Here is a 22,927-nt window from a genome sequence, read left to right as displayed (position 1 = left end):
TTTTAAAAATGTTCACATACACCCCAAATGAAAATCACTTAGCTCCGTAATGAAATTTAGAGTTACTCCCTGGAGGTGACCACATGGGAAAAGTAAATCTACATACTTTACAAAAGGGGGCGGTTGAATTTACATGAACAATTTAGCATTTTTACCATAAATAATAATGGAATGAACTACATTACACACCAGCCAGCATAGAGCTACCAGTTGAGTAGAGAGTACACAGAAATGGCTGCACGGCCTTTGGTTTTTCATAGTCTATTGTTAGGCAATAACAACACTTCTGGAGCATTTCTTGCATAAAGAAAAATCTGAAATATATCAGTATTTTCTGGGCATTGCTTTTAGAAATGTAAAGTTAGCTTTTCACAATTAGGTCACCTCTCACACTTTTGATACTGTTTTGTAGCTTAGTTGCAATCACTTTTTAGTGATGTAAACCTGAAATCACATACTGTTGATCGGGAAACATTGGTATTTGCCAGTAGATGTGTAGGAGAGCTTGCATTTGCTTCTGTATTTGTATTTCCTCCTTTATATATAAGCTTAAATTATTTTAAATATGGTATGATGTTACTGGGAAAAAACATAACCCAAGGCAAAACTGTCCATCGTTAACAGTGTTTTCGGTCACAGATCTATTCTGCAAGTGGCCAAATGTAATTGCATTATGATATTGGCAAGTGCCTTCATTGAACTAAGTATAAGATTTCACCCACACTTTCAGGTTGGAAAAAAAAAAGTCCAAGTTAATAGAAACATGATTAGAAACAGAAGGTGTCTTGGCTCTCAGTTTTGTTAATCAGAAAAAAAAGAAAACCCCCTCATAAACCTTTTACAATTTTCCACCAATACCCTGCCCTTCCCCTTTTGAATTAAAACCTTTTTTGTGAGATCCAAAAAGAACCACTTGTCCAGAAGAGCATATTAAATTAATGTTTCCCCACGAGCATGACTGAAAAAATATGCTGACCCTGTGCTTATCAATGCCTTTTGAAATCAGTACTGATTTTTAAAGGAGGATAAAGAAAGCTGTTATTTTTAATATCACACACATGTTCCCATTCCCTTACAGTTCTTGACAACAGAATTTTGAATTAACTCCTGGAATGCTGTGTTGCATATTCACCAACAATTCACTTCATGATTGGAAATGTGTTTTCTGAGCCTCCAGGTGAAATTGATTTGAGAGAGTTATATAATATATTGAAGTTCTTCAGAAGAAAGGAACCACATACCAACTAGCCCAAATCCAAAATCTTAAAGGACTAAGAATACCACATCCGCATTTCCCAAACTTGTATGATCATGACTCACCTGGATTACCTGTTATACTCTAGATTCCCAGAGCTCTTCCTGAGCAATTCTGTTGACATAAACCTGGCATGGGGCTAAGATCTGTAATTTTTCAGTCATCTGAGACACGCTGAGAAACATTTGACTTAGGTCATATTCAACTTTTTGTATCTCAGTCAATTGGGAGTAAAAAACAAAAACAGAAACATAACATTTCAAAGGTTTTTGGCAAGATTCACTTGCTTTTGAGAATTCGGTGAGAACTCAAGTGAGTTGATGGCACAAAAGTACATAGAACTCGGTTCTCGATCATCTCAGCCTTTGCGTCAGTGTTTGTGTGTGTGATTGGGGTATTTTGGTTTAAAATAGGTTTCCTTTTTTAAAAGACAGGTTAGCTAAGCATGGCATGTGTCTAAAGTGATGTGTTTGATTGGCAATGAATAAAAATAGTTATTTCGTATCTTCTACATGCATAGTAAAGAGATCACAAACCTGGAAAGGACCCCAGGATTTCTTACCTAGCAGTCTACTTCCTAGGAAGAACTACACCTAATGTGTCTTAGAGAGAGGATTTGTTTTTATCTCAAATAGCTCAAGGAAAGGCATTTCTTGACCTGCCCCTATTAATCTCTCCCACTGCTCAGTCTAGAAATAATTAGTGTAAATTTTTGTAGCTGCCATTTGTGTTGCTTTCTTTTCACTTGTTAGAAACAAAATACAGCACTTTATTTCCACTAATTCATAAAGCAATTAAATGGAACAATATATTTGTAAATATATAGATACCTTTAATTATCAGAGAGATGAATGTTAAATACTTCTTGAAAGCAAACACAAACTGAACATCTAGAGTAGTTGTTCATACCCTTTCTTTTGATATAGGCACTCCTTTGAAATTCTAAGAACTCTTTGCCTAGAAACAGGCAACATATGCATATACCTCCAAAATTTGCATATACTTTCAGAAGGTTCATGGACCCTGGAAACCTCACAGGTTAATAAACACTAATCTGGTGGGAAGAAACCATCCCCGAAATACTGGTACTCAGTACATTTTCTCATACATTAAAGTGGGCAAATTATCATCAAAGGTCTGATGGTATAAAACACTAATTCATTAATACTATTTTAATAGTCAGAAGATGAAAATTGAACTATATTGACCATGTAATTATTCTATAAATCTGTGTAGCATGAAAGTGAGTACTATGTTTCACCTGAGAATAAGCACTAAATGATTTTAATTTTTTCTAGTTTTTAACAAAATTGAGCAATGAATTTACATTTTCTAATTATTCTGTACAGAATATTCATATATTTTTTAAGAAGATGGTGATTATTCCTAACCACTGTAGGAGTTAGTGATAAGCCCATAGGCTACAGAAGGCTATTTGAGGAATTCCAATACCCAGAGATTTAATGATAGACATGAACAGAAAGGAGGTGACACTGTTGAAATGAAAAGCTTGCATTGGCCCACGTACAGGGAACATACACATTACACCTTAGTTTGGTGCTGTCTGCCATTTGCTTCTTGGATCACATAAGTGTTAAGCCCTGTTACTAAAATGTCTCCTCCTTTTACAAAGCAACCCCAAGAGCTCTTGACTTGATCCTTTACTAAAAGAATCAAATCTAAGTTAGTTACAGGAGGGGGAAATAACTTTACAGGCCTACTTTAATTGCCATATTTCTGAAACTTTCCAGTAAATCAATTTTATTTTTAAAGAAGATCGCTTCAGGCCTGAGAAAAACACACAGCTTTAAGACATCTTAGGAATAATCATTTTATAAAATGAAAAATGTGTTTACTGTCTTCCCTTACTCCACCATCATGTGGTTTTCTTTTCCCCCTCTTCTATAATAGTGAGCGACCAATTTTCTCACAATATCATTTCCCCAATGACAGGGTCCTATTGGGTTGCACAGAGAAGTCTCTACCTCCCATAGCTGCGTCAAGCTGCCTCTTCTACCCTGATGTTTAAGCATGCTATTCTTGGCAAGAATTTTCCTTAAATGCATTGCCTCTGTAGGTCCTCTTCATGCTTGGTATTGAGGATATATGTTAGGTTTATATATAATACATCAAACTAGAATTGCTATAATTATAGAGGCTCAATAGGAAAACTCCTGCCCACCTTCATGAAGCTTTTCTCACCTCCTATCTTGCCCATAGGGTATGAAGTCTTCCACTCTCCTGTTCTCTTCCAATCAAATGCCATTGTCATGAATATAAATGTTTATGTAAACACTTACTATGGATCAAAGAGATATTAGACATGGTCTGCCCCCCTGTGCATACTGTCTAGTTGGGATGTTAGATCATGCAAAAAAAAAAAGTGATTAATAACAATATGAGGGAGCATAGACTAAGTGATACATGACACCCTCTAATTTATCTGTTCAACAAATCCAAATTCCCATACATTTATGTTGCTTAAAGGGAGATGCATCTGTAATCCTTGACTCACCATGCCTTTTCACTATGCTTGTGTCTTCTAGCATAATGAAAAATAATGTGATAATATAGTGACATATTACTGTGACTTCAGGCTGTTTCCATAGAGGCAGAGCAGTCTCATGGGTACCACGATGGAATGAGATACCGAAGACAAGGATTCCAATCTGAGAAATGTCCCTGACATTTTATGTGACCTCTGACAAGTGACTTAACCTCTCACTTTGAGCTTTGTCATCCTTAAAGTAAGCTTAATTAAACTTGCAACATCGTAGAGATGTTATGAAGTCTAACTAATTTTAGCCTACTAAATGATTTTAAAGATCTAAAGTGCTTGCTTTACCGTCATAAACAATGAGAAGAAAAAAAGGTTTTGTATTAAACTACTAATTTTTGTACAATGATCACAAAAGATGATACTGATGCCCTCTAGAGCCTAGTTGTAGGGATGGATTTGTGTTGATCCAGACGTGCTCTCTCATTTGGTTATTTTGGTGACCAGTAGCACTTAAGACAGCTGGATAAGATGAGGTATCCATCTGTGACCATAGAACAAAGTAAAGCTAACTGGCCCCCCTGGAATTGAACCAATGACCTGGGTCTCATTAGCACTATTGGCTAACCAACTGAGCTAATTGGATACCACATTGATAATAATGTAACAGAACATGGTTCGGTTTATTTTTTCCAAAGCTTTCCCTAGACTTAATTTCAATAACCATAAAAAAAAAAAAAAAAAAAAAAAAAAAACTAGTTTGAGTAATTAGAGCCAAAGACAATAAGCTAGACATTATGCGATGCCGCTAACATCCAAAGGACTGACCCTTGATGTCCCTGACAGGCCTGGAGTCCTCAGCAGGCTCTTGACTGCCCTAAGAAAGTGAAGTTCAGAATGACAAGGCTGATAAACCCCAGGCCCTTCTGATGAGATTAGGAAGGGCTCTTGTGCATCTCTTGCTCGCTCAGATTCTGTTGGGGGGAATTAGAAATTGTCTTGGTCTGTGAGTCCTTTAGAGGCTAATAAAGTGACAGTGAAGATGCATTGTGCTACAGAAAACAGTCCTAAGTACTAAATAAAAAATGCCTCAACACTGAGCTCATAACTCTACCTCTTGGGATTGATTATATCTTTCGGTTTGAGAACACGAAGCAAGCCTTAATGAGGACCTGATATTAGGTGGGACCATTTTAGTAATTCTTAGTTCTTTGAACTTTCAGGCAAGGTTAATGTATGTGCTATTTCATGGAATAAAACAAAAATACATGATGTTGAAATATTCCCTTTCCAGAAATATGAGAGTAATAGAATCCTGCAGTGCTAACAAAGTAGCATGTAAATCTTAGGGCGTATACTTGAGATTTCAAGTGGAATGAATGGCCTATTTGGCCCAAACTAGGTAAACTTGAATGCTGCAAAGCTAAAATACTGGGAAATTAGCTCCATGATGTATTAACTCAAATAATAATGTTCCTGATGTTAAAAAAAAAAAAAAGAGAGAGAGAGAGAGAGAGATGGAAATTAAACATCTAGTTATGAATACTGCGTCTGCACAATGTGCCGCATGCACCGCATGTGTTAGAATTTCTTCTCAGTTCTTTTTTTAATCTTTTATTCATAGCATTGCAGGTGATGAAAAATTTATGCCTTGAGTCTGGCATTGAAATTAAATGCAAAATGAAAACAGAAGCAGTTTATACTGACAGCTTAAATATCTTTATCTAGCATACGGTTGCACTATAAAAAATCACTGGGTGACTTTTTAAATCTCCCACATGTAAAAAACCAAGAGTTGTACAATAATGAATAAAGTTATATATCTAAGACATCAACAGAAAAGTTGTATTTTATTAGCATTCTTTGTTAATTTCATTTTGCTCTATTTTGCTGCTTTAGTTTAATTGGCACAGACAGATGGATATAAGCTTTTAAAAATACTGCACAACTTAATTGTTGATATTAATTCCTCTGAGTGGCAGGAAACAATTGATTTTTGAAGTATGTTTAATGAGTGTGATTTCTCTGGTAGGTTTATGTCTTAAGCTGAATAGAAAACATGAATCTGTGCCTAAGGTAGTTATGCTGTAGTGAAGGTTAATTATTCAGGTAAATCAATTTGTTCATCACTGTATTAATATGAGTGATATTTGGAAGAATGGCAATAATTACAATAATATCCACAGTTGCTAGTTATGTGAGGTTTCAGGTGTATTTCCTTCCTTAGAATAGTAGCAGTTAATTCTTTACCCACTATTTTGTTAGTCAGAACTCTATTCACAAAGTGAGGTTCCTTGTAAATGGTTCCTATTTTCTAGAGATGTTGGGTCTTTTGTCCTAGGCATATCTGTATTTGCTGTGCTGCATTAAAATGTTCTGTGTGGTTTTTGTTGATGAACTAATGTTGAATCTCAAATAGTTACCTCATAATACAAATTAATTGAAGAAAGTAAATCCTTCTTAGTTTTGCAAATAACGCACACAGGTTTAAAATACATCCAGTCTAGATATATTTCATATATTTATTTATGAGAATTTAAAAAAGTATAGGGTTATTTAGCATTTAAATAAGTAAAGCATGAAATTTAGAACTGTCTTCAGTTACGTAAAGCACCAATAGTAAAACAGCCACTTAGATTTCCATATTTAGAAGACTTCAGCATACAGCTTAAAATATTTTACACTCAGCCTCTGATTTGTAGCTTTTTCCTGGATGTTTTATGTAAACATACTGTGTATAATTATGCAGATAATTTTATGCAATATTAATTGTGCTAAGAGTGGAGTGAAAGTTGTTTAATTCAGTAATTCGTTTACATTTTAATGATTTTAATAGCATAAGATTACCAAATCAAATTGGAATAACTCTGACCATTATACCATATTGTGTGAAGAGTTCAGTGTTATATTGTCTTCTATTATTCAGAATATACTTATCACATCTTTTTTACCGATAACCAAAAAGGATCTTGAAATACTCATATTGAAAAAATTAAAAGAAACATTTTCAATGCATTTTTTAATCCAACATTAAATATACTTAAAGAATGGTGCCCCAAAGCCTGACACATCACATATCAGATTTTCAATAGTATGTTTAATATCTGTTTTCAGCACGTGAATTGAGCTGGCCTGCATCTTTGAAATGAAGTTGATGAGACATACTACCTTTTTTTGCAGCCAGTCTGTACAAAATATATATATGTATATACATATATATGTATGTATATATATATATATATGTATATTCATCTTTAATGTAGAAAAAATAACTCAAGGTGTTTATTATGGGAAGCGAGTGAATATGCTAACTTTTACATGTTAAGATAGCATCTGAAGCCACTCTCCAAATCAACAAATTTCATGTTAGCATTTCTTTCTTATTTCTTTCATCATGTACAGATTTAATATCATCAGGAATAAATCTAAATTGTTTGCTTCTTTCCTCCTAATTCCTGAAGCAATGTAAAAGCCTAGAGAGGTTTGAAGTGACAGGATTACAAGCAGTCTTTTGCATACATGGCCTTTAGGGATAAGCGGCTACCTTGCATCTAATAAACAAGAAAGTGAATTCGTTGAATAATGAATTAAGTGGCATAAGTTGTGATAACAAGGAGCAAATGTAACTTCAGACGGATGGTATTTGCTTTGTGTGGGGTTATCTGAGAGGGCTGATGCTCCGCCAAGGGAGACTGAAAAAGGCTCATTATATTAAGATGTTCTTTTACAGAACACAGTCTAAAATGATCTTGCAGTTTCTTCCCCCCGTTTGCTGAACTCCTTTGTGTGCTTCTATCAAATCAACCACCCCCACCAGGGGGATAACTAGGATTCTTTCAGACTGTTGAGTGTTGTTGAAAATGAAAATTCCTAGTGAGTTTTAGATGGGTCACCCAACAATTAAATAGAGATGTCTAATTGGTTCATTCATATTAGGGTCAGCAGCTGGTTAAGGAATAAAAGGTTGTGGTGCCCCATTGCATAGTTCTGAACCAAATTAAATTATTAATCTACTCTTTGCTTCAATGTAGCTTCACGGGGATTCCTAACCTGCCATACTGAATAAAACAGAACGACTGCTTTACATTTTCATTATGGAAAATTATATTTTAAATTGCAAATGCTCTCCTATTTAGCTTGCATTGCGTATCTCGTTGGATATGTAGGAATGTCTTCAACAGTCAGTGCTTATAAATTGTTTTGTTAATGTCTAGTTATGGCTGGAAACTATGAAACCACCAAAAAAAGATGATTTGCATGCAGTAACCAACTCTAGGCAGAACCATCTGAGGCACGGAAAGTAAAGTCAAGACTTTGGGGGCCACTGTCTTTAACCCTTAAATTCAAAAGATATAATTAAATAAGTGGACTAAAAGAGGTTTATCATCTAACATGAGATCCCAGTTAATTCAACCAAGGTTATTTTCAGGATTGCAATTCCTGCAACGGGTCAAAGTCCCAGTTTTTGTGACCCTTTATAGTTAGTATTTCGTTGTTGTTGTTATTTAACTACTCTAGATTGAATATTAGCTCTGTGAAAAAATTGGAGCTGCATTCAGTTTTCTAATAAAGTGTTTAATAATGACTTAATTATATCCTATTACCGACAAGCACAGTTGCAGTAAAAAATTACCATATTTTCTTAGAAATTATTCTGAGATGTTTTCTGTCAACATTTTAATATATGCCTACTTTTCACTTAAAAAAATTTAAGATATGAGATCCATAGCAGATTTAACTCTAATAGCTGGTTGACCTTTAGAATGTAGTATGATTTGTAAAGACAAATCGCGTAGTAATCACAACCTAGTGAGTGTGTTTCACTTTGGATGTATTGCATGAGCTGTAGTGTTGAACTTCATTCATCGGTTCGTTCTTGTGTTTGGATGCGTGCATGCGGATTAGCTAAGTGTTCAAACACATAAACACTGGAAGACCAGCGAAGCTTTTTTATAAATTAGAAATATTTTGTAAATAATTTAGTTTGTTCATTTATTCATCAGAAACATACTTGGTGGCACCTACTATGTAGTGTTTGAGGAGCCTATGACCAAGAGGGAGTGAATAAGATAAAGTCACTTCTCTGTGGAGTTTATATCCCAATGGAGGGAAACAAGACAATAAAGAAGTCAATAAATAAATTAGCAAGGAAATAACAGGGAAGTAATGGAAAGAAAGCAAAATAGTATTCAGAAAATGACGTAAAAAGGAGCTCCTTTAGACAGAGATGTCAAGGAAAACCTCTTTGAGGAGGAAGCATTTTTGCTGAGATCTTAGTCATGAGAAGAGCATTTCAAGCAGAGAGAATAGCAAATGCCAAAGCCCTAGGGTAGAATGAGTCAGGCATAGGCATATGTGGGAAACTGAAAGAAGCAAGGTTACGTCATGGGCATACACGCCTGGTGGTGACACAGCGTTCCATGCTTAGAAGTTTCCAGTTGAATGCTCTTCTGTCACCATCTTTAAATCCTTAATGATTTTCAACAAGGATCTCATGTTGCAAATTAGCCACTCCTGGAAAGAAGACTCATAGAGTGTACGTAGTGGGGCTGGGAGGTAGGAGTGTATTCGTTGGGGTAGGGGGACAGGTGTGCATAAAAAATAAGATCAGCAATTGATATTTCTGGGTATGTGCAGTACTGGTATCAGTATAGTTTACGAAAGATTAGTTGCACTTTACAATATAGCCATTTATGTCTGCAACGTAGAAAACGGAAATGCTGTTGTTGTGCTATATTTAGCCAAATCCTCACATACAGATGATAAATTCCTCAAGGGTAATGTTGGTCTCTTCTGTGTATTGTATATACTTCACAGCACCGCGTGATTAGATATTCCACAAATACTAATTGCAGCTAAAAGGAATTTGCCTTCTCTGTTAACCCAGTAGGGTTTCCTTGGGAAGAAATAAGGCATTTAGTGTTTACATCTGAATTCTTGTTTTCTCCCCGCAGTTACACTGTAGTACCAAATCTGCATGACCAATTAACAGTTAGCTCAAGTCGTATGAAATCACTGATAATCAACCGTTTTTTGACCTAGAAAATGGCGATTTCAGCGGCTCATAGCATCCTGAAACTGCAGGTTTCTTTAAGAAAGTAATGCAGAAATCTTACAAGCTTCTTTGTAACTCTTGCAACATTTATTTAACAGAGAGAAAACCACCTAGCACAGGGCTGTTCATTAGTGCAGCACGCTGAGCTGGGCTGTCAGGCCTGCACCCATGGGCCTCCTTAGAGGTGAATCCGCATTGCAGCAAAGCCTTTCTGCCAGTCAGCAACTACCCCTACCCCAGTAATGGTGTCTAACAGCTACACACCCACTTTCTCCTACATTCTACATGATAGCAGGTGGTGAGTTTGCCAGAGTTACTGTGGGACTGGCCCCAGAACGTGCCTCTGTTCAGAGCTGCAACAGGTTGTAGAGCTTTGGCCTAGAGGTTAGTCACTAATCACCCTTCCTCTAGGCAAATCTATTTACATTTGATGATGGCCCTGATGATTTACCCAATGATGACTAAGTACAAGGACATGATGGGGTCATGTGACAGAATCTGGTCAGCTGGGGTTTATTTCATAGCAGGATTTTTCTGATCAGGTTAAAGAAGTGATTTCACAATTACAGCTGATGAATTCTCAAAACAGTCTTCTGTAGGAGGGTCTTTTGTTGTCTGCTTCTTAACGTTTCTTTGGGAAGGGTGATTGATTTTAAATGATCGTTATCAAGCTGCTTCTTATCTGGTAATCTTTGGCATTTTAGCAACACGCTAAAATTCATCAGTTTATCGTTCTTCCACTTGTATGTTGCAGTTCTTGCATTTTATTGCTTTCTTTGGTTTTTCAAAATCTTCTATACTTGGATCCACACTTTGAACACTTTGAACCTATCTACACATTTTTTTTTTTGAGTCAGTAGCGGGATCATAAAGTAGGTTCTTAGTAACTTAGCCAAAATGAAAAACTCTTGAGTTTCAGTCTTACCTCAAAAAACACTTCTTAAATATATTCATTTATCTCCCTTTATATTTTCCCAGTAACTGTCCATGGCCTTCTACTGAAAGATAACTATATCTTATCTACTCATCTCCAGAGCCCTGAAATAGAAGCATGTGTTTGATTTTTTTTTTTTTTTTCCTATACACAAGCTACACAAGACCTCCAAATACAAAGTGAAAAAATAAATCTAACCCTTTGGTTATTGTAATCTCTATAGCTTTTTTTTTCTCCTGAATTTGACACTGGCACTGGAAATAGTCCTTGAATGAACGAATGTTCTCAAGGAATTTATGGTCTAATGATGGAATCAGACAAACAATGATAACAAAATAAGATGTGCTCTGATAAGGGGAGATACAAGTATATACAAATGCTCACAGAAGAGACACGTAATCTGATACTGGGGAGTCAGGGAAGGCCTCCTGGCATCCTAACTGAAATTAAACCTTATTTAAAAGTCTGCACATGTCTCTTTTCCCCCTAGATCCGCACAACCCTAAATAAAAGGCTGACATGCTACAAGATTACTTTGCACAGAGCGCCATACTCCTTCCTGGTTTCTACTCCTTTCAGTGTTCCTTTCTCAAAGAACTTGTTCTGTTCTCTGCTACAAAGGACTCATTTAAACCTTTCACGCTGCTTTATTAGCGACCAAAAGTTGCATGTTCTATGATTGATTACAGTGGGTGCATAAATATTGGGAAAAATAGTAAATAACATGCTAAACTTACTTGTTCCAAGACAACTTTGAGAGACCAAGTTCATTTAATCCAAAGGAGTGCCTCTCTAATGGTGGGAATTCAGCAGCTACGGCAGGTGAATGGAAGGTATTTTCTTTTTTAGTCAGGGTCCATTCAGAAGCTTCTCCCACATTCTACAAAGTAGGAAACTGCACAACATTTGCCACCATTTTCTCTCTCAAAGAACAAATCTTTTTACTTAATTATAAAAATGGGGAAAATGAAGAGGTGAGGAAGATAAAAAGATATAGGAGACAAGGGGAAAAATGAACCAGAGGAAATGCTCAAATTCCTTTCAAACCGTATTTCTGCCACTTCCTGGAATAAATGACATCTTTATTCTACAGCCAGCCTTTCCCAATTGAGGTATTGTGACATTGTATGGAAGGAGCATGGATTGTGGTATCATAAAGTTTTAGGTTTGCATCTTGGTTTCGCTACTTGCTGTGTGACCTTGGGCAAGTCACTTAACTTCTCGGAGCCTCAGTTTTGCTCAGGTGCAAAAACATTAATACCTCACTCGCAGAGCAGTTATGGGGATTATGAGATAACTAACATTTGCTATATGTACATGTTATGAAGTCATCATCAATATGGCAGAGTTCTAGAATAGTTAGGAATGAGGGGGACAGTTACTATAAAATTACAGATAAACAAAATAGTAAGTATGGAACAGTTTTGAAGTTCAAGAGCTTCCTATGGAGTTTCATTTACTTATTTACCATTTGCATCCCACGTGCCCCAGCCCTCCTCCCCAAAACCCAATTCAGGTGGGGGTGAATTAGAGATCCTGAGGGAAGGAGTAGAGGGGGCTTGGTTTGCTAGAATAAGCTTGTCAGTGCTATTAGTCTTTGATGAAAGAACATTTTTAACCTCTTTCACAACATGATAGAAATTGTTGTTCTGGGAATCTCACTTCTGAGACTAGACACCATGTACACAGGACAGAGAGAAGCTCTTGTCCACTTTGCCACTTAGGAAAATACTTTGCTGTACCTTTTCCTTCCAGGAGAAAAGGTAGCTCCCTGTTATGATAACCTCATATTTTATTATCCCATCAAAGCAATAAAATGCTCCTGAAAATTGTTCCCAGCATCTGTTTTTATATATATGGGAGAAAATCTCATTGTTGAGCTGAAATACCATTATTTTGACATTATTCACTCAGTTTCTCTAAAGCTTTGGCTTTCCAAACAGAAGAGTGATTATAAATCTGTGTTGTGCAGAGTTGAGGTCACACTGGAACCTTTTTAAAAGACCAGATAACTGGGGAAGTTGCTGAGTCAGAACTTCTCAGCAGCCCTTCTAATAAGAGTTTAAAGAGGGAGCAGTAAAATATTCCCTGCTTCCCCTTCTCCCAAAAGCCAATGGTAAAAATTGTGGTTTCTCAAGACTTATTTTATACTCAGGGATGAATCCCTGAAGATAGAGCTTGTCCTTTACCACCATATGTGATACACTGGCATTTCAGTCATATATTAGTCATATAAAATTTTAGACTGTTTCTGTCTCTATCCTGACCATAGAGGTAGTTTAACCCCTGCATGCTAACTCTGACTCAGAGGTTCGATCGCCCCTCAGAAGATGAAGATATCTGTAGCTAGAAGCAAACGTGTCAGTAAATGGACTAGGTTGAACAATTTATACTGTCCTCACAAATTAGAAAGAAAGAAAGAAAGAAAGAAAGAAAGAAAGAAAGAAAGAAAGAAAGAAAGAAAGAAAGAAAGAAAGAGAAAAAGAAAATAAGGTTCAAATTGACTTTCTATTTAAACGTAGGAATTCGACACTTTATTGTGATTTCTCTACTCAAAAATACTGCTTAAAGCATGTTTTAGTTTTAAACCACTCATTTCTCAACCAAAGTCTGGATATACCCAACCAGAACAAGTGTTTGCTGAGGGAATTATTAAAAATTTGGAGGTAATTTCAGTTATGAGATTCATTTTGGCGTGATAATTGTGACTGCTCTAAAGGAAATTTTCATTAGATACCTTGCAAAACACTGCCTCATTATCTTGGAATACATTTCTAGAATGCAAAAAATGCAAAGAAAATCTAGAAATACATTTCTAGAATGCAAAAGAAGGCAAGCTATGTGTATGGTAGTTGCACTCCTCTGCATTTTATCCTTAATCGAGGGACTTTTTAGGCTTTGGCCTTCAATTTCCTTAAATGTGAGGGAGATATGAGACCAGTGTTTCATTTGAAAGGTAATTTCTGATGTTAAAATGCTTTGAATAACTAGTAAGTTATGGCTTCTACACGTTTCGTGACAAAGCACTTAGTTCTAAGTTTAAAAATACTGTATGCTACTCTTAAAAATTACTTTTGTAAAAGATGTTAAATGTATGCATAAGCATCCAGCATAAACATGTAGACAGTCATGATTGTATCAATATGTATATAAATGAGGATACACGGTAAATACTGTTAATATGGTTTGATATTAATTGGAAGGGTTAAGTATCTACAATGGATTCCCTATTATTTCTCAGGTACTTTATATTATTTATCTCCTATATTCCTCATATCTTTTTTGTGAGCTAGGTATTAGTATTTTCATATTGAATGAAACTGAGGCTCAGAAAAGTGACTTGCCCAAGGTTACATGGCTAGTAAGTTGCAAAACCAAGATTCATACCTTAACCTCTAATTCTCTGAAGTCCACGCTTCCTCCGGACAACATAGCGCTGCCATAATCAGGTAAGGCTAACTGTAGAATAAAGATGTCATTTATTCTAAGAAGTGGCAGAAATATAATTTGAAAGGAGGGAATATTCTTTCTAGTACATAAAAATAAATTTGGCCAATAGTAAGGACAGTTGGCACACGAAGGGCATGGTCTGCATGACAGAACAGGAAGATTATCCGGAAAGCTTTATGGATTAGCCAAGAAAAAGAGAAAGAGAGAGAGCTAGGAAACAAGAAAGATAGTGAAATATCTCTGGAGAGGCAAACACATAGCAAATGCTGCAAGACAATTTATAATTAATAGTTAAATTGTGTGGTAAAACCTATAAATGCTTCAGAGATTTAGATGAGAGAGAGAGAGAGAGAGAGAGAGAGAGATCTTTGAAGACTAAGTTAGTCGGAAAGTCTGTGGCAGAAGCAAGCTTCTTAAACTTAGAAATATGGAAGATGGATGGCCATAGGGTGGATGTTTCCAGATGTGAGGGGTGGGGAAGGGAGTGATCAACATGAGAGAAGATACACGGCCAGGAAGAATGGCCTTTTTGAGAGTTTATGGACCCAGGAGGACAATAACTGAACTGTTAGAGGATAAATGATGCATTTTAGGGAGAAAATGAGGGATAACATTTCAGAGGAGAGAAGATGATTAGGAAGCACTCTCAAAGCTAGAAAAGAGGGGTCAGTGTCCCAGTAGAGGGAGCATAAGACTCACCCCCTGTTTGGAGAGTGATATGATTTGGTAGTTTTTAGACAGTCTGGGAGATACATGACAGACTGGGTTTGGGAGAAGTGTTATTCAGGAAGCCTTTAAGAAGGATGCGACAGTAATTCAGGGAATTATACATTCATTTTGATGGTCCTCTCTCACCACCTAGAATTAGATCAAGGAGCATTTTGAAACCCCTCTAGTGTAATGACAGGCTACACTTATGGAGGTCTTGCTATGGATCAGGCACTGCTAAGCCTTTTATTTTCAGCTGATCTTAACAACTATCTATGAAGTATAGAAACTTTAAACTGCCTGACTTTGCATTAAAAAAAAAAAAAAAGAGCTAGTAAGGGCCAGGCTGCAAAGACACGCAGTATGACTCCAGAGTGATCAGCCCAGAATTGGATGTCCCAGTCCTCTACCTGGGCCAGTAAGTAAATGTAGCTTTAAAGCCTTCAAAAACACCCAAGGCAATTACAGTTGTTTTCTCTCGACATACAAATGTCACAACAAGCATTTTTCAGTCCTTACCGAATATAAGAATATAACAAGAACTTGAATGTTCACCGGCATTGTTCTAAGTATTTTCCATGCATTACCTCATTTAATCTCACACCCTATGGAGTAATAATCTGTCCGATTTTAGAGGAGAAACTGAGGCCTCATTTGGTTACATAACTTCCCACGGTCACATAGCTGGGAGGTGGCAGGAGTAGGAATTCTAGCATGTTGTGATAAAGGAGAGAGAAAAATGCTCAAGAGACTCGAAGACATAAGAAATAACACATGGGTAAGGGAGTAGGAAAAATGTTCAAAGAGGTTGCCCTTGAACTGAGACATAAAGGGTGGGTAGGATGGCCAGAGGGCACTTCACGCTGAGGGCAGGCAGCCAGAGTGGGAGGTGTGTGGAAAAGACTTGAGGCAGAGAGACTACCTGTTTTAGGCCCTCACAGAACTGTGGAATCAATGAACTGGTACATGCATGAACGTATGAAGGACTCGGCAGGGACTGCACAAGCATGGTGACAGTTATAATTGAAGAGAAAATAACAGACATTGTAAAGGCCGACCGTGTAGGGCTTAGCAACTGATGGGGGATTTTGGTAAAAGGGAACCAGTGGGAGAGAATGTCTAGACTTGGACAAACTGGATCTGAGATGGCAGGCATATATTTTTGAAGAGTTCCCCAAAGAATGGGAAATGACATATAGAAAAAAGTTCATGATACACACCTGTCAATTAACTTAGTTGCTAGCCATGCAAAATTTTGTACAACACTACTTTTCTGTATTAGGGAGTTACTTACTTGTGTATTGAGAGTGAGAGTGAGAGAGAGCGAGAGGAGACACATACAAGGGAGAGAGGGGCGAAGGGAGAGGCAGTGCGAGAGAATCCCAAGCAGTCTTCACACTCAATGCAGAGCCCGTCACAGGGCTCAGTCTAATGACTTTGGGCTCATGACCTGAGCCAGAATCAAGAGTTGGCTGCTGAATCTGAGCCACCGAGGTGGCCCAGCAGTTACTTATTTAAAAAGAAAAAAAGGACGAGAGTGACAAAGTAAAACTGTAAATTGACTAGCAACAAAAATGCTGCCTCATTTCAAGAGAAGGTTCAGGGTTTGCACATGTTCAGTAGCTGCCTTCATGAAGTCATTTTGGGATTATATACCAGAGGATGAGATTTAGCAACGATGAATCAGGCCAATGCACAACAGGCCAATGTGCATTTCCCTTAAATGCTGAAGTTCTGGGAAAGTGATTTACATTGAGGAGAAATTTGAGGTCATGTTCTGGGAATGTGAGACCAAAATTTCCAGTCTGTCAAAGTCTTTAAGAGAACTGTGACAGTTGTGCTTAGAATGTAATTGTTACCGCGGCCTCTTTTGAACTCCCCAACTATAGGAAGGGTTTTGGTTTTTAAACGCTTGAAATTATTCTTTACACCGCCTTTTGGCAAAACAAACAAAAGATGGTTATTTCATTCAAAAGTAATGTATTCATTCATCAAGTGGATGGAACCATTTTCTAGCAGGTAGCTCACCTTAGATACCTCACCATCCCACAGTGTAAGTAAGAACCGTGTCCACAAAAGCTGGGGTGCAGATGTCTGGGAAAATAAGAACAAGTGGGAGCTTTTGGCAAAGTGAAGCTATCAGTTGATACAGATTGGGGGTTTTGATCCTGTCACAATGTGACGGCTTCAGATGTTAATGATGACTGTGTAAAACAGTCCAGTATAGAAGCATCTAAGATAAAATTCTTGTAAATTTTTGGCCAGGAACCTAAAACTTGCTTCAGTCGGCGGCTGCCTTTTTTGTGCCAAATAAGAAGGCACTTTGCTGGCTCTTTTTTTATAGAAGGGCCAAATGAGATAGATTGGAAATATGTACTTTGAACAGCTAGGCAGAGTCTCGGGAAGTTTGCCAAACAAGATTTCCAAATAAAATGTTTGGGAAAGAAAACAGGGATGGACTTTGCAGATGCTGGATGGGTTCCACCAGCCATCTGTGCAAAGAGTTACTTAGTATCACATGAGCTGAGAGCTATGAAGTGGCACAAAACTATCAGCAATAACTTCATTGTTAAATGGGTTCATTTATTTACTAGGCAGGCCTCTCTACCAAGATAAAGTATCTGCATTTCCTTGAGAAACAATAATGATGACCAAAATTATTTAAATGTAAAGGAATTCCAGCAATGGAACTATTACCTCAGTGCTAATGCATTAGCAGTCAAAGAAGGCAGATTAATTTACTTACGGTGAGCTAAGTGCATTCTTGGCTCGCAAAGGGGAATCATTTGCTCACTTAAGCCAGAGATCCCATTTTTGACGGCAAATGTCACTGCCTGGATTTCCCTTTGACAGTCTGGCAACCCCGCACCCCTGTTATAGTATCCATTTATTTGTCTTATTTTCAGCCAGATTAATCCATTCTGTTTTGACAAGAAGACTGATGGGTAATTGATAACTGTGATAGACACAAACAGAAGAGTTGGATGCTGAATAATTCAGCACTTTTCAGTATCAATAAGAGAACAGGTTGAAGAATTTGTGTCTCTATTTACACTTAAACTAAACTAAGTCAGCCCAGACATTTATGCTGCCAGTCTATCAGAAAACCAAACAGTGTACATTCGGTTTCCACCCGACAAAATGTTTTATAAGCTTGTAACAATATGTGTGAAGCTGCCAGAATAATAAATAGGTACAGCAGCCCATGCATGCTAATGTTATGTTGTAAGCAGTTTTGTTGACAAGTGCTAATACTTCTTTCATACTATCATCAAAAGCAGCTAATACAACAGCCATTATTTGCTGGCTTTCCAAGCAAGACATGATGGATTGTGACCTTAATATGGGTTAGCCGAGTTTTGAAAGTTAAACAACTTGCAATAAATCATAGAATTATTACAATGCAGTTTAATTGGTTAAGGACTGTTTATTTCCTAAACAGGGTGAAAAATTTCTGTTTCGGCACTTTTAATTTGCAAAGTGCATTTTCATTATGAATGGCAGTTTAATATTCTGCTCTTTTGTCATGCAAAATATGCAACACGCAGGCAATCTATTAATTGGACAAAAATGCATTGCAAGCGTAAATTATCCTTTATATCATCACTTGTGAGCTTTTACATCTATTAAATGTGTTAAATGGAACATAGTTAAAGACTGTACAAGTTGTAGGCTACTTCTGAAATTTAAGTGAAGCTTCAAGATGATTTTAATGACCTTTATTTTTGGCAAAATACAGTCATTAAGTAATTGTAAATATAAAGGGCAATTTAAAGAGTTACTGTTTCCTTAAGGCATAGGTGCCTATGTTTTATTGATTCAGCAGGAAACAGACAATAGCACTGGTTCATATTGATATGTCTTGAGAAATGGAATCCACCCTCATGTATTTACTTCTTTCTTTGCTATAGTAGAATTTCTGAGCAGAAATTTCCATTTCTGGAAATGTGTGGAAAAAGGTGAGGAAGGCGGTAGTGATTTGATACTGAAGCATAGCTCAGCATAACTGAATAGCCGCCTCCATATGCTTTGGTTCAATGATGTGCCTTTGCATGGGGCTATTTAGAGCACAGAAACAGTAACAAAATACTTTGTACTAGGAATGTTGATATGACATATGCTTGATTTTAAGAATGCCAGATCTCTCAATGTGTTCCTGTAAGACTGCCTTCAAGTGCATGCAACCTATTCATTTACACACAGCTCTGAGCCCATTTCTCATATTTATTGACACCTGGATAGGCCTTCCCAAAATGCAAAGCGTCCACTGACTTCAAACATTACCCATAGGTTGGCCCAGCTGACACAGGGTGACTTTTGTGCCTTCATGTCAAGTCTCCTTCAAAGATGTCGATTGTCTGCAATACAAACAAGTTGAAAGTACACTTTGGGATAGGCGTTCTATTAGTTTTTCCTAGCGTAAGAACGTGTGAACGTGAGAATGTGCATTCTGTTGTTTTAAAAGAAAAGCTGAAGAACATTTTTTTTCCATTTAAATCATTCACAAAAGCAGTACATTAAAACAAACTGTCCGAGACTTAAATGATGAAGAAGGCAGAAACCAAAAGTTGTGCAAATTGAGAAAAAACTGTTTATCTTTATTTAAGTTACATGGTAGCACTGTGGTGCTTCAGAGCGTTAGAAATTTCATTCTGAAAAAAAGGCAAATCTAGTTATACAACTTTAATCTTAAACTAATGTTGATCATTTCCCCTCCCATTTAAAAAATGCCACGCTTCCCTCAAGCTATGCACTGTTTCTGCATTGAAAAAACAGATGGGGAAAAGGGAGCCAGGGAGGCAAAGAGAGGGGGAGAAAGAGAGAGAGAGGTAAGGAGAGAGGGTGAGGAGAGTGTCACAGAGACTGTTGCTATGTTATGCTGATTGTACTTTTTGCCATCGCTCCTGATGAAATGCTAAGGCAAGACTATACTGGTCAGTGAGCAATAGGTAATTATTTGTATTCGATTCCATTAAGTATCACAAAATATTAATTTTAGTAATGATTTAATGTTTTAACTTTATTTTCTGATTTTGACAGATCGGAAAATTTAACGGAGGCATAGCCATCATTTAGAAAATATAGGTGAATATAACCCAAATTGTTACCTTAGGAAGCCATAGGAAGTTGAGCTGATTACACTACTTCTTGGGGGGCACTTTTCAAAGTCATAAAGAAATGGACAAAATCTGTATCCTGCGTAAGGATTAGAAGATTTCCTGAAAGCTCAGCTACATAAACTGAAAGCACAGAACTATAAACTTTAACATTTTGTTAATATGCTCTTTTTCAATGATCACTTTCAACTGGCTTTTGACCATATTTTTTATGAAAAATTTGAAATGCATAGTGCAGTTGAGATAATTTTATAATAAATAACCCATATACAGAATCACTTTGATTCTGCCCTTTTACTCTACTCGACTTTTCACATTGTTTTACTAGAATGAGTACTTTATATAATAGGGCTCCATCAACAGTTACTAACCTATGTTATGTACCTATCGGGTGTAACGCATCTGACTAAGTGCTACGGAGAGCACAAAGGAGTCTTATGATACAGAGGCCAAGATATGGAGTCTATCGAAGAGCATTTGGTAAAATTATGTGCTACACACCTAAATTGGAGTCATACAAGATTACATATATGTAAAAGCCAAGTGAGTAAGAGAGGAGGTTCCAGGAAGTCCAGAGGGAGGAATGTTTAGGAAGGCTCCCTGGACTCTATCTCCACAGCATTCATCTGTCAGCAACCAGAGTGACCATTTAAAAAGTAATTCAGATCCTGTCATACCCCCTGCTTAAAATCCCTCCATGATTTCCGGCATGCTTAAAAAAACTTTAGCCTCCATGTGACCTGGCTACCCTCCCACCCTTAGGCCTCTCTTTTCACTGCCCATGTCCTTTTTTGCTAGCCTTTTTTTCCTCAAACACAGCAAGCTTGCACGCCCATCGCAGCCCCTCACAGCTGACCCCTTCCCATGATTCAGGTCTTAGGCCAGACATCCCTAATGAAAGGTCTCCTCTGCACAGAGAAAACCACCCATACACCTACAACCACCTGCCCAAAGTCAACAAATATGTGGTGAAGGAGGAGACCCGTCTAGCTTGTTGTAGTACAATGGAAAATGAGTTTATAAAGTTTGTGTATGGGTGCCTGGGTGGCTCATTCTGTTAAGCGTCCAACTCGTGAATTCAGCTCAGGTCACGATCCCAGGGTTGTGGGATCAAACCCCACGTTAGGCTCTGTGCTGAGCATAGGGCCTGCTTAAGATCTCTCTCTCTCTCTCTCTCTCTCTCTCTCTCTCTCTCTGTCTCACTCACTCACTCATTTTCTACCCCTGTCACACATTCCCTTTCTCTAAAAAAATAAAATACAAAATACAGTTTGTGTAAAAGATTACTGGAGGGATATATGAATGAAATTAGCAGTAAACTAGGAAAGAAGAGTCAAAAAATGAAAAGGAAGTATAAATTGGACTGATGAACATAAATATGTGGATGCAAAAGCAAGAATCTAAGAGAATCCAAGATACTCAAGTTTAGAAACTAGAAGGAAAAGAAACTCCAGAGGAAAAGGCCAATACTGATAAAAGACTCTTCTCAGACTATTTATCATACAACATTTGTACGTATACAGGCAAGAGAGAGAAATGAATTACTCAGAAGTTTATTTTAGTACTGGAAACACTCAGGAAAATTTTACAGACCTACCTAAAACTTTTTGCTACAGTGAAAACAGTAACATAAATGGGATCAGAGAAAAACCTCAAACTACTCTTTCCCCTGAGTCACTATAGTAGTAACTATATTAGTTATTTGAATTTAGAAATACACAAAAGATTGGCAACAAGAAAATGTCAACGAGTGTGGCAACAGCTGGTGATGGGTCAGAAGCATCTGAGATTATATACAGAGAGTCCCCAATTTATGACAGTTTTACTTAATGATGTTTTGGCTTTCACGATGGCGCAAAAGCAAAATGCATGTAGTAGAAATCGTGCTTGGAATTTTGATCTTTTCCCCAGATAGTGATATATGGGGTGCAACACTACTTCCTGATGCTGGGCAGCGGGCCTCAGCTCCCAGTCACCGACAGGGACCATGAGGGTAAACAATTTGTAAATAAACAGTGTGTAAAACGGCTCTGAACCTACACGGCCATTTTGTTTTTGACTTTGAGTGTACTGCTCAATATATTATATGAGATATGCAACCCTTTATTACAAAATAGCCTTTCTGTTAGATGATCTTGCCCAACTGTAGGTTAATGTAAGTGTTCTGAGCACATTTAAGGTAGGCTAGGCTAAGCTATGATGTTCCGTAGGTTAGGTGCACTGGATACATTTTCAACTAACAATATTTTCCACTTAAGATGGGTTTATGGGTTTATTGGGATATAACCCCACCTTAAGTGAAGCCAGGTCATTCCGATAGGAATGTCCTGGATGTTTGCAATGTATGGAACTTTCAGAGTCTTTGATGACATAGATGACATCTGTATTAGGCAGTGTTTCTTTCAACCCTGACTCCGTTCTTAATGGTACAGTTTTTTGTTTTTTGTTTTTTTTTGTTTTTTTTCCTTTAGTGAGTTTACCACACCAGGAGCACATCTACAGGTTAAAGACTCATGCAAGATCTTTCAATGGTTTTCAGTTAATTAAAGTACACCTATGGATTTTCAACCTTGAATACTTCATATATTTAACTTGGAATGGCTTTTGTATATATGTGGAATTCGTTTTCTCACAATAACCTGCGAGCTAGACAGTGCCCTTATATACAGATGAAGAAAGTGAGCCTCAGTGATTTTCTTTCCTCAAGTTCTTAGTACAGCCTAGTAAATAGTAGCTATTGCTTTGGTTTCTTGAGAGCTGAGACAGAGCATTATCACTGCAGCAAATTATTGAAATCCTCATATGGCTCACCACCTTTGCTGGCTGCAACCCCTCCTTCCACAACCCATGCAATATTTCATCAGCCCTGTAAGTATCATGAAAAATTATATTCAGTCTTGGGGCAAGTAAC

General features: G+C 37.2%; 1 protein-coding gene and 1 long non-coding RNA gene across 5 annotated transcripts in view; one reads left to right on the top strand and one right to left on the bottom strand.

Moving 5' to 3' along the window:
* Positions 1 to 22,927, top strand: part of KIAA0825 (KIAA0825 ortholog) — a 396,110-nt gene that overhangs the window by 294,023 nt on the left and 79,160 nt on the right. The gene's annotated exons all lie outside the window — the stretch shown is intronic.
* The window catches only part of LOC123608396, a 48,159-nt gene continuing 35,536 nt past the window's right edge, over positions 10,305 to 22,927 (bottom strand). The window contains exons 4-6 of the long non-coding RNA XR_006717218.1: positions 19,184 to 19,257; positions 16,928 to 16,993; positions 10,305 to 10,635 (exon numbers count right to left, since the gene is read on the bottom strand). This is a non-coding gene — a long non-coding RNA (uncharacterized LOC123608396). The remainder of the gene's footprint in view (positions 10,636 to 16,927; positions 16,994 to 19,183; positions 19,258 to 22,927) is intronic.

The sequence above is a fragment of the Leopardus geoffroyi genome, chromosome A1 (assembly GCF_018350155.1).
Source record: "Leopardus geoffroyi isolate Oge1 chromosome A1, O.geoffroyi_Oge1_pat1.0, whole genome shotgun sequence".
Lineage (NCBI taxonomy): Eukaryota > Metazoa > Chordata > Mammalia > Carnivora > Felidae > Leopardus > Leopardus geoffroyi.
This window is presented reverse-complemented; position numbering and strand designations above follow the sequence as displayed.